At 38.6% G+C, this 13,258-nt stretch overlaps 1 protein-coding gene across 7 annotated transcripts in view; it reads right to left on the bottom strand.

Moving 5' to 3' along the window:
- Positions 1 to 13,258, bottom strand: part of Dscam3 (Down syndrome cell adhesion molecule 3) — a 296,098-nt gene that overhangs the window by 217,274 nt on the left and 65,566 nt on the right. The gene's annotated exons all lie outside the window — the stretch shown is intronic.

Here is a 13,258-nt window from a genome sequence, read left to right as displayed (position 1 = left end):
ACTATCGATCAGATTTTTACTTTGCAGAAAAATCTTGGAAAAAACTCGCAAAAAAAGAATTGACACACATTACCTCTTCATTGATTTGAAAGCCGCCTTCAACCATGTGAAAAGGAGCTGCCTACACTGAAAGAAATGGTGCTAGTAAAATCAACAAATCGGTTCCGTTATTCTTGACTTAACGGAGATTCGGTGAAATTGATCGAATTATGGTTAATTCGACCGAGTTCTTTGTCAAGCGAACAAATTAGTTTAGTCATTTCAACAGAAGAGAAATTGTCGCTTTTAAATTAACAAAATTCTGTATAATTGACAGATTCCTAATCAATCTAACTGATTTTTTTTGTTAACACAACTGATCTCACTGGTCATTTCAACAGCGATCAACAGTCAACACATGAGCAAATTTCAAAGAGAACTTTACGCTCACTGCGCTCTCTACGTTGTACTTATGTATGCTGTGTATTATATGTATGCACATATTTACGTATGTATATGGCGGCCACCGTGGTTTGATGGTAGCGTGCTCCGCCTACCACACCGAATACCCTGGGTTCACACCCCGGGCAAAGCAATATAAAAATTTTAGAAATACGGTTTTCAATTAGAAGAAAATTTTCCTAAGCGGGGTCGCCCCTCGACACTGTTCGGCAAGCACTCCGGTGTATTTCTGCCATGAAAAGGTCTCAGTGAAAACTCATCTGCCTTACAAATGCCGCAACATAGGTACTTTCGTACAAAGCTGCCGCAACAACTTTTTTTTTGTTCATTTTACTACTAAAACGGTCAATTACGAATCAACGATTTGCGCGCAGTTGATTCAACATCTTGTTGCGATGGATAAAAATTGACAGAAATTTCGGTTGAATTGACCCGTATTTCGTTTGATTTTCTTTCAGTGTATATGCCTTAATTTTCCGGCAAATCTTATACGGTTGTGCAAGCACAAACGATCTTACAAAAAGTCGCAGTGCATCGAGACCTTTTAATATACGGCTGTGCAAAATGACGTTGAGCAACAACTCAGTAAGAATTAGGAAGGACCACTCCGAGCGGTTCGAAACTAAATGAGGTTTCAGACAGAATGACTCCCTACCGTGCGCTTCTTTTAATTTTATACTGGAGAAAATAATCTTAGCTGCAGAACTTTTCCTCTCTTGAACAAGAGAGTGCAATCACTCGTGTAAGCTGAAGACATTGACATCATCGGCCTGGACACCCGCATCGTAAGTACTGCTTGCACCAAACTGGAAAACGAAGTGGAAAAGATTGGTTTGATGATGAACGAAGAAGAACTCGTCTACAAGGCGATTATGGTACCAGTTCTGCCAAATGATGCAGAAGCATGGACCATCACAATATCAGAAAAAGCGACTGTGTGAGTGTTCGAGAGAGAAGTTCTTCGAAAGATTTATGGGCATCACCGCGAAAGATAATGCTCGGCCAAAAAAGTACACGAAACGCAAGGCGGTGTAAGTTCCCTTCGTTATTCCAATCGGCGGCAGTCAGCCACATAAAAAAGCGACTGATCGCCTTGTTAAGCGCCAGTTAATTAAGTCAGTTATATGCACTGATTAAAAATATTTTAAATGCTTGTTCAGTTGCAAAGATGTTACTTTTGAAAAGTAACGGACACATTTTCCAGAGCTACTGTAAGTGTTTTCCAGCCGATTTCAGCCATTTTCACAGCAAACAGGAATTTTTACTAAAAAAACCTAAAAAAATCACATCGTAATTTGTTTTTTTTTTTTCATTTATGGTATTAAAAGCAGAGATTGCATATAACGGATAACCAGAATAAGCAATTTGATTTATCATGACTAAGAACCGATATTTAGAAACACATTTTTATTTTTAAATGTTTTCTTACGTACACTGAGATCGAATGGTGAGTCTCTCGTATGTTCAGCTAGAATCAAGATAATGTAAACTTAACTTAATGTTATTATCAGAGTTATACCGTCCGTACGTCCCGATCGTAAACTTTTACGGTCTTGCAGGAACAATTTTCAGAACCAATTTGAAATCATTTCTAGAATATTTGACGTTATTTTTGGAATAATTTCGATACATTTTTGTAGTAATGTTTCGGGGTCATTTCGGGACCGTTTCTGTATTTCGCGACTATTTTGAGATCATTATGGATAAGTGATAACTTCGAGATAAATTATCGATCTTTTTGGGACTAATTTGGTGTTATTTCGGTAGGGTTCGAAAAAATCCATGTATGTATATGAAAAGTTATCGGGCAGTTAATATCGACATGTTATTGGTTTGTCATCGACTTATTATGGAAATGCTACTGGTTTGTTATCGACAACTCATCGATTTTAATCGAAATTTTTGCGTTTTTATATCAAACGTTATCAATTTGCTATCAAAAAAATATCAGTTTGTTATGGACGAAATGTAGGTATGTAGTCGTATTATCGCACAGTTATATCAGCCGATAACAAGCAGGTAGCTCGCCAGTTACAAATCGATATTGATGAGAAATCGGTAAAATTCCGATAACAAATCGATAACTTTTTAATAGCGAAACACTATTTTTTCGTTTACAAATCGATAAATTTTGGATAGCAAATTGACAACTTTTGTTAAAACGTCGATAACTCGTCGATATTATTTTTTATCGATAACAATCCTTTAACTCTTGGATATCAAATCTTTTAATCGTCTATGCCTCGTTGATAACAAATGGATAACAGTGTGATATCCGATCGCTAATACTTCAATAATAAATCGATAGTACACCATATAGTTTCGGTTTTCGTTTCTCTTTCTCCTTTCATACTACGATAAAGCAACTTGCGGGAATAGCAGAGATAAGTCCACTTGCGTCAGCTGTAAAATGCCAAGCCTCTTTTGCTTCGCTGTTGATAGCTCAGGGCTAGGATGTAACGCAAACATTAATTTCTATGTGAAAAGTATGGTTGGAGGTACAACTGGAAGCTTTGTATTGTTGGTTCAAGCTACTAATTTCTGCGAGCTCTCTATGAGTTAGAAGAGAAATTAGATGAGGTGGTATAATTATACGCTTTTTACGAGAAGGATCAGGGAGTCCTGGACAATATTATACTTTAACGTTTTATCGCATGGCACCTTTTATGTTTTTTCGACTGGAAAACAGCTTTTGACAGGACTTCTCCGAGCCATTTGAAACCAGACTAGACATCAGGTAAGGCAAATCCCTATCGTGTGATTTGTTTTAGACTTACCCTGGAAAATATAATTCTCGCAGCATATCTAAGCCGCGATTTCATTGTCATTTATATATATGGCCGTAAGGTACTAGTTTTTCTGGATTGTATAAAAAGACATATAAAGGGGTATGCGGTGAATGATAAACAATTAAGTACTTCCTCTTGACAGCTTTCAATTTAATACTATGAAAAACTTCGTTCATATGAGAACTATTATTAGTAACGAAAATCGAGACAGCTTAGAAATCAAATGGCGGATTTTTGCACAGAGTAAACACTTGAAGAATAAATTAAGCACCTTTTATCGATGAACAAAAACAAAGATTTATAAATCTTCCATCATACCTGTAGTGAAGTATGGCAAGCAATCACGAATGATGTCGAGTGAAGTATTGTAGAGAAAAGTTCTCCAGAAGGTGTACGTTCCTGTCCTTGATGCTGAAGGTTAGTATTGATAGAAATTTAACAAGGAGATGAATAAACTTTACGCAGACAGAATTACGCGAATAGATTTCGCAACTACAGTTACTTTTTGAATTCTTTCTACTTTCAATGGCAGCCGCTATTAATCGTCTAACCACTATTTAAACATCTAGTCCTACTCTGCTCTGCTTTTCTATTGAAGATTAAACATTCCCAACTCATTAAAATTTCAACAAAACCAAAAGTACACCTAAGTACATTTAAAATATTTGCGTTCAGTTCTGCTCTCTAACGTAGCGCATACAAATAAACCAAACAGCCATGTAAATTTTAAAATAATTTTGAAATTCCATCAACAATAATACCGTAGTACGGCTAATCCACGTGCAACTAAAAATTACTTTTCCCCCAAGCGAGTATTAAATACGCTTAGTTCAACCACTAACACCTCAGGCACTATGCCAACAATAGCAGCTGCTGCACAGCCTTCACCAATCCCAACCACCACAAATAACTGAGCCGCAAAAACTTTTCAACTTTGAGTACACTTACCTAACATCAGCAGCACTCACATTTTCACACACACACACACACATCCACACCCTACAACTGTTGGATGAACTAACTTAAGTTGAACGTTCCGCAGCAGCAGTCAACACAGCCATCAAAGTGCATTCAGCTTTATAGAAATACATACTCGGACGTATATACTTATGATATACTAATGCAACACAAATATATGGACAACCATTAAGAAATAGTTTGCTTCTAACAAACTCAATGCATTTATACCAGGGAGCCTATTTAATAGTTCTAAAAAAAAGGATTAGACTCGGTATTTGATGTACATATTAACTTTAGTTTTATAACCAGTTGGTCCGAAACTATCCCTTTTACAGTCCTGAATCTATACTGAAAAGATCCCGAAAATTTTCCAAGCAATCCCACAATGATTCAAATAAAGTCCTGAAGAAATACCAAAATATGTTTTAAATAAACCCAAAATTTCTCTGAAGTGGTCTCGAGTCGATGTCGAAAACAAACTCTAAATGATCCCGAATCTATCTTAAAATAGTGCCGAAACATTGTGGAAATAAAGCGGCCCTGGAATGATCCCGAAAACAATCCTTAAGTGGTGTATATGGAACGATTTTCCGTCATCCCGTGCGGTTTTGAGAAAAATTCTTTCGGCGTTGTGCCATCTTCAGTGTCATTCTTTGTTCAAAATGGGACTAAAATACCATTTTTTTAGAATCTAAACTTTAGATTATTATTCCGAAATAAATCATCAATGTTAGCTGCGGGTGATGGGGGCTTAAAATATATCAGCGGTAGGTATGCCTGTCAGTTAAACATAAGAGCAAGCCTGGGATGAGTACTTTTTTTCTGATGACGACTACGGGAAACATTTAACTGATTATGATTTTTAGGACCATGATTTGATGGCATGTATCTAGAGTGTCCAAATTGTTTCAGTTGGTTGATGACCTCGTTAAGCAAAGTTTGACATAACCGTGATATAGGGAGCGCGATGGACGGGGTAAAGCAAAAAACGATAGGGCTTTCCAAAGTTTGCTTCTCACAAACAGGCGATGCAGACAATAGGAATAAGGCTCCTTGTATGAGAAACTAAAAAAACCATCCGATGACTGCACTCGTCATAAAACTAAAATCATGCTGGGTGACTTAAATGCTAGGGTAGGCAAAGAAGGGGTCTTTGGTCTTACAGTCGGAAAATTTAGCAAAGAAGACGGAACATCTCTGAATGGCTTAAGGATGGTTGACTTCGCCGCGGCTTGTAATATGTTCATATGTAGTGCGAGGTTCCAGCATTAAAAGATACACCAAGCTACTTGGCTGTTTCTTGAAATCAAATCGTTCAAGTTGCGATCCACGGCAGGCATAGTTCCAGTGCCAAGAATTTGCGCACTCTACGAGGTTAAAATATCGATTTGGAAGGTTGATAGACACATTTTTAAATGAAAAAAAACGTGAAGTGAAGCAGATTGACGTGCGTCGGGAATAATGCCCCAAAATTCTACAGAAATATGCGACGGATGACGAAAGTTTTCATTCCTGCTGATTTTTATTTCAAAAGTCTAAACCGTTACGATCCCTGATTTATACATTTATGCGAGCATTGGCACACACCCATGCACCTGAGTAAAAGCACTTCTCACACAAACAAACTTTTAGCATATGAGCTTTATGAATGTGTGAAACGGACGCACGCCACACCAAATACAATGGAGCAAGTGGAGCTCCGTGTACACTTTACATACAGTTATACATACATACATTTACAGTGCATATTCACAGCGTTATATAGATTTAATCGAGTGTGTTGTTGGTAGTAGATGGATTCCTTTGGGAGGCACCGCTTTTTTGGTTTTATTTTCACCACACATTTACGCCCACAACACTTATGATGACGACCGCAAAAATAATGCACACATTTGCATTGAATATATGTATGTATGCATGTATGTATGTCTGTATATATTACGGTTTTGAAAGGCGTGCATATATAGTTACATTAAGAATCAGCATACGTAGCTTATAACTCAACAGCAGCCTAGTTGGCTTTCAATATTATTGTGATAGAGTGTGAGTAAGTCAGAGCTGTTGATTCATTTCAATGAGCGTCACCTTTTTCGCTAAATTGTTGGCAGTTAAGCGGAAGCACCCATTACGAGTTGTTGCAATAGCTGATATGCTTAAGTGCTGGCTTTGTGCCACATAAAGTGGAAGCGAAGTTGGGCGAGTCAATGTAGAATGGTATGAGATTTAATGGATTTAATGTATTAAGATATCTTGTAATATTTTTGCATGTCACGCCAAATGAGAATACGATTCCCATCTGTGGGTGGGATATTCCATTTCATTAGTCTTGAATTTTAAATGGATAAGTTCCAGCTTTAGTAGGAGCGTATATTACTAAGCTTATCACTTATTTTCCGTCTCTAAAAGGATTTAGGTTTTAAGACTTAACCAACTGTTTCATTTCTTAGACTCAGAATTCTACAACATCTTACTTACTTACTTACTTAATTGGCGCTTAAACGTCTAAACGGTTATGGCCGTACAACAAGGCGCGCCAGTCGCTCCTTCGCTCCGCCAACCGGCGCCAATTGGTCACACCAAGGGAGCTTAACTCGTTTTCCACCTGGTCCTTCCAACGGAGTGGGGGCCGCCCTCTACCTCTGCTTCCATAGGCGGGTTCCGATAGAAACACTTTCTTGGCCGGAGCATATTTCATTCGCATAACATGGCCTAGCCAGCGCAGTCGCTGCATTTTAATTCGCTGGACTATGTGGATGTCTGCGTAGAGCTCGTACAGCACATCATTAAATCTTCTTCGGTACTCGCCATCGCCAACGCGTAGAGGTCCATAAATCTTTCGAATAACTCTTCTCTCGAACACTCCCAAAGCCGCTTTACCTGCTGTTTCATGGTCCATGCTTCTGCCCCATAGAGCAGGACGGGTACGATAAGTGACTTGTAGAGTATGATTTTCGGTCGCCGAGAGAGGACTTTACTTTTCAATTGCCTACCTAGTCCAAAGTAGCATTTATTGGCAAGTTTGATTCTTCGCTGGATTTCAGTGCTGATGTTGTTGCTAGTGTTGATGCTGGTTCCCACATAAACGAAGTCTCTTACTATTTCGAAATTATGGCTGCCAACAATAGAGTGGTTTCTAAGGCGCGTACGCGCTGACTCTTTGCCCGATGACAGCAGGTACTTCGTTTTGTCCTCATTCACCATCAAACCCATCTTTACCGCTTCTTTTTCCAGTTTGGAGTAAGCAGAACTAACAGCGCGGGTGTTTAGGCCGATGATATCAATTTCATCAGCATATGCCAGTCATTGCACGCTTTTATAGAAGATTGTTCCAGTGCGGTTAAGTTCTGCAGCTTGTATAATTTTCTCCAGCATCAAATTAAAGAAATCGCAAGATAGGGGATCACCCTGTCTGAAACTTCGTTTAGTTTCGAACGGCTCGGAGAGGTCCTTCCCAATTTTGACTGAGCTGATGGTGTTGCTCAACGTCATTTTGCTCAGCCGTTTAAGTTTTGCGGGGAAACCAAATTCAGACATAGCGGCATATAGGCAGCTCGTTTTCATGCTGTCGAAGGCGGCTTTAAAATCGACGAAGAGGTGTTGGGTGTCGATTCTCTTTCCACGGGGTTTTCCCAAGATTTGGCGCATTGTGAAAATCTGGCCGATGGTAGGTTTACCTGGTCTGAAGCCGCACTGATAAGGTCCAATCAGCCGGTTCACGGTGGGCTTCAATCTTTCGAACAATACACTTGAAGGGACCTTATATGTGACATTAAGAAGGCTGATTCCACGATAGTTGGTGCATTTTGCAATATGCCCCTTCTTGTGGACTGGGCAAAGAACACTTAGATTCCAATCGACGGGCATGCACTCTTTCGCCCATATTTTGCTAAGAAGCTGTTGCATGTGCGTTACCAACTCCTCGCCGCCGTACTTGAATAGCTCCACAGGCAATCCATCAGCGCCCACGGCCTTGTTGTTTTTCAATCTGGTTATTGCTATTTTAACTTCGTCATAATCGGGCGGGGGGACATATATTCCATCATCATCGATTGCGGTATCGGGTTCGTCAACTCTGCGCGGTGAATCGCTGCCTGCATTTAAAAGAGCAGAGAATTGTTCCCTCAATAATCTAAGCACTCTCTGGGCATCAGTTACAAGGTCGCCGTTTTCTTTCCTACAGGAGTTTGCCCCGGTCTTAAAACCTTCCGTATGTCGCCGTATTTTTTGGTAAAATACAACATGTACAGTAATTCTACAATATCTACACTAAATATATACAGAATTCTACTCAAAATTTTTTTCTTTGCTATTGCTCTGGCCCTGAACATCAACAGAACGTAGAGCAGAGCCGTAGCTTAAGAAAGCAATTGCAGTTCTTAGGCTCTGGTATGAGCTACACATAGGCAAATTTATGAGCTACCATGCCTAAAAGAGTACATAGCATTAAACGAATTTGCTTGCTATTACTACACTATAAATAGCATATCTTTCCGAGGTTTTATTCTGCTATATGCTCCGCTATAAAAAACTATGTATCTCAAAGCAGAGCTCAAGAAATGCTACCACTTTTCTATGCTATGGCTTTGCTTTCTGCTCTGTTCATGTTCAGAGGCGCAGCAGTAGCAAGAAAAATTGCCTGTGGAATAGCATTTTCAAGTAAGTGTTTACACTAATTCGGATATACCGAAACAAAACCATTTAACGGAATAGATTTAAGAACTATTGAAAAAGTGCCAATAAAACAGTTCTAAAATGGAAATTTGTAGCTAATTCGGAGCTACAGAAGAGGTAAAGCAGCGAGAGGCAATATTCACCGCCTAAGACATCGCTATGTTGAATTCGCCCAATGTAAACATATAAAGGGACAAATGGCAAACTTGAAGTTGTCCCGAACGCACTAGAAGCGCATCAGTCTTGAGTTAGAGACTTTCTCTACAGGGGTACATATAAAACTAAAATGGTCTGGTATCGTTTGAAAAAACACCACCCAATTGCCATAGAATAGCTAAGCGATACTTTTATTGAGTTTTATTTCAGTTTTTGGGCCGGATGGCTTAGAAAGTTCAATGTGGTCATATATAAATTGTGTCAGAGATGTTCGGGCTAGTACGTTAATTGTGCTCGTTACCGGAACGTACCGGATTTATATTCGGTAAAGGACCACCTACATTGATAACACTCCCAAAAATCTACAGAGAGTGTCTTTATCGCTACAACAACAACAACAATTGGAAGCAAACTTTAAATTCTAAAATTTCAAAGTTATGAGTACCGCCGGGTTTCCTAATAAAATACCTTCACTAATAAGCGGGGAAAAACCTTTTAAAAAAATATAAATTGCATTGGCGCATATCAGAAACATCACGATTTTTTGAGTTAATCGCTTTTTTATTTAGACGTGCGATATATAGCGAAGTATTTATATGGGACTACTGCGGTTTCAGTAAAGGGTTATTTATATGAAGAGCCCCTAACTTACTAACTTAATTGACCCTTAACCATTTAAACGGTTATGACCGTACAACAAAGCACGCCATTCGCTTCAGCGCTCTTTTAACTGGCGCCATTTGGTAACAGCAAGATGGGTTCCAATAACGTTACTTTCATAGCCGGAGCATCATCTTACATAACATGGCCTAGCCAGCGTAGCCGCTGCGCTTTAGTTCGCTGAACTATGTTCATGACTGCGCAAAGTCTATACAGCTTATCCTGAAATCATCTTCGTACTCGACGTCGCCAACGCGTAAATATTTTAAAGAATTTTGCTCTCTAACACTCCCTCAGTCGCCTCATCTGATGTTGTCGTGGTCAATGCCTCTGCACCATTTAGCTGGATGCGTACGATAAGTGACTTGCAGAACGTGATTTTCATGAAAGGACTTTACCTTTTAATTGCCTACCTAGTCCAAAGTAGCATTTAGTGGCAAGAGTGACTTCTGCTGCATTTCTAGACTGACGTTGTTGTTTGTGTTAATGGTGGTTCCAAATAAACGAAGTCATTTATTATTTCGAAATTATGGCTGCCAACAATTGCGTGGTTGCCGAGGCGCAAACGCGCTGACTATTTGCTTGATTTCAGCAGGTACTTCGTTTTGTCGTCATTCCCCACCAAGTCCATCTTTTCCGCTTCTTTTTCAAGTTTGAAGAGAACAGAACTTACGACGCGGTGGCTCAGGCCCGTGTTATCAATATCGCCAGCATACGACAGTAATTGCACAAAGAACCCCTAATACCTAGAGGAAAATGAGCGTGGTTCCAATTTAGGTAAAAAGGTTTTTTTAGGAATATTTACATAAAAAGAGCAAACAAAAATGTGTAAGCTGCATCCAAAAACGCTCATGTTAAGTTTAACAAAATATATGCAAAAAACGATATCAAATAAAACAGTGTTATTTCTTATTCTATTTTAATTACTTGCTTCGTAATGCTTTAAATCCATTTCGCACTTCACAATCAATATTAGCTTGTGTACTTGGTTGTTATACAAAAAAGCTGTTGTGACTCGATTTTTGTCACCCACTTAACTAACACCCTTTTGTATGCACTTTCAATGTATAGCTGCAACAACAGCAGTAACAACAAACATGAATGAAAATGCAAAAAGAATCAACGAGAGAAGCCAACAATGGACAAAGGAACACCTAAGCAATGTAACAAAGAGTGTCATTTCCGCACGTAACGGTAAAGTGGAACTCATACTATTGCATTTGCTTGAATTCATTTTTATACTCAGCTGAGCAGAGCTCACAGAGTATATTAACTTTGTTCGCATAACGGTAATCCGTAACGGCATAAACTAATCGAGATAGATATAGACTTCTATATATCAAAATGATCTGGGCGAAAAAATTAATTCATTTAGCCATGTCCGTCCGTCCGCCAGCCCGCCGTAAACACGATAACTTGAGTAAATTTTGAGGTATCTTGATGAAATTTTGTATGTAGGTTCCTAGGTACTCATCTCAGATCGTTATTTAAAATGAACGAAATCGGACTATAACCACGCCCACTTTTTCGATATCGAAAATTTCGAAAAACACATAAAGTGCGATAATTCATTACCAAAGACGGATAAAGCAATGAAACTTGGTAGATGGGTTAACCTTATGACGTAGAATAGAAAATTAGTAAAATTTGGACAATGGGCGTGGCACCGCTCACTTTTGAAAGAAGGTAATTCGAAAGTTTTGCAAGCCGCAAATTGGCAGTCGTTGAAGATACCATGATGAAATTTGACAAGAGCGTTACTCCTATTCCTATATGTGTACTAAAAAATTTGCAAAATCGGATGACGAACACGCCCACTTTTTAAAAAAAAAATTTTTTAAGTCAAATTAACACAAAAACAAGTAAGGAAGGCTAAGTTCGGGTGTAACCGAATATTACATACTCAGTTGAGAGCTATGGAGACAAAATAAGGGAAAATCACCATATAGGAAAATGAACCTAGGGTAACCGTGGAATGTGCTGTTTGTACGATATAGGTATCAAAGGAAAGGTGTTAAGGAATATTTTAAAAGGGCGTGGGCCTTAGTTCTATAGGTGGACGCCTTTTCGAGATATCGCCATAAAGGTGGACCAGGGTGACCCAGAACATCATCTGTCGGGTACCGCTAATTTATTTATATATGTAATACCATGAACAGTATTCCTGCCATGATTCTAAGGGCTTTCGATTTCGCCCTGCAGAACTTTTTCATTTTCTTCTACTTAATATGGTAGATGTCACACCCATTTTACAAAGTTTTTTTCTAAAGTTATATTTTGCGTCAATAAACCAATGCAATTACCATGTTTCATCCCTTTTTCGTATTTGGTATAGAATTATGGCATTTTTTTCATTTTTCGTAATTTTCGAAATCGAAAAAGTGGGCGTGGTCATAGTCGGATTTCGGCCATTTTTTATACCAATACAAAGTGTGTTCAGATAATTATGTGAACTGAGTTTAGTAAAGATATCGATTTTTGCTCAAGTTATCGTGTTAGCGGCCAAGCGGAAGGACAGACGATCTACTGTGTATAAAAACTGGGCGTGGCTTCAACCGAGTTCGCCCTTTTTCACAGAAAACAGTTATCGTCATAGAATCTAAGCGCCTACCAAATTTCACAAGGATTGGTAAATATTTGTTCGACTTATGGCATTAAATGTATCCTAGACAAATCAAATGAAAAAGGGCGGAGCCACGCCCATTTTGAAATTTTCTTTTGTTTTTGTATTTTGTTGCACCATATCAACACTGGAGTTGAATGATGACATAATTTACTTATATACTGTAAAGATATTAAATTTTTTGTTAAAATTTCACTTTAAAAAAAAAATTTTTTAAAGTGGGCGTGGTCCTTCTCCGATTTTGCTAATTTTTATTCAGCGTACATATAGTAACAGGAGTAACGTTCCTGCCAAATCTCATTATGATATCTTCAACGACTGCCAAATTACAGCTTGCAAAAATTTTAAATCACCTTCTTTTAAAAGTGGGCGGTGTCACGCCCATTGTCCAAAATTTTATTAATTTTCTATTCTGCGCCATAAGTTCAACTCACCTACCAAGTTTCATCGCTTTATCTGTCTTTGGTAATGAATTATCGCGCTTTTTCCGTTTTTCGATATCGAAAAAGTGGGCGTGGTTATAGTCCGATATCGTTCATTTTAAATAGCGATCTGAGATGAGTGCTCAGGAACCTACATACCAAATTTCATCAAGATACCTCAAAATTTACTCAAGTTATCGTGTTAACGGACGGACGGACGGACGGACGGACATGGCTCAATCAAATTTTTTTTCGATACTGATGATTTTGATATATGGAAGTCTATATCTATCTCGATTGCTTTATACCTGTACAACCAACCCTTATTTATTCATTTAATTTGTCTAGGATACTTTTAATGCCATAAGTCGAACAAACATTCACCAATCCTTGTGAAATTTGGTAGGTGCATAGATCCTATAACGATAACTGTTTTCTATGAAAATGGGCGAAATTGGTTGAAGCCGCGCCCAGTTTTTATACACAGTCGACCGTCTGCCCTTCCGCTCGGCCGTTAACACGATAACTTGAGCAAA

The sequence above is a fragment of the Eurosta solidaginis genome, chromosome 1 (genome assembly GCF_040869045.1).
Source record: "Eurosta solidaginis isolate ZX-2024a chromosome 1, ASM4086904v1, whole genome shotgun sequence".
NCBI lineage: Eukaryota > Metazoa > Arthropoda > Insecta > Diptera > Tephritidae > Eurosta > Eurosta solidaginis.
Note: the sequence above shows the minus strand (reverse complement) of the source record. Positions and strands in the feature narration are given on the sequence as shown.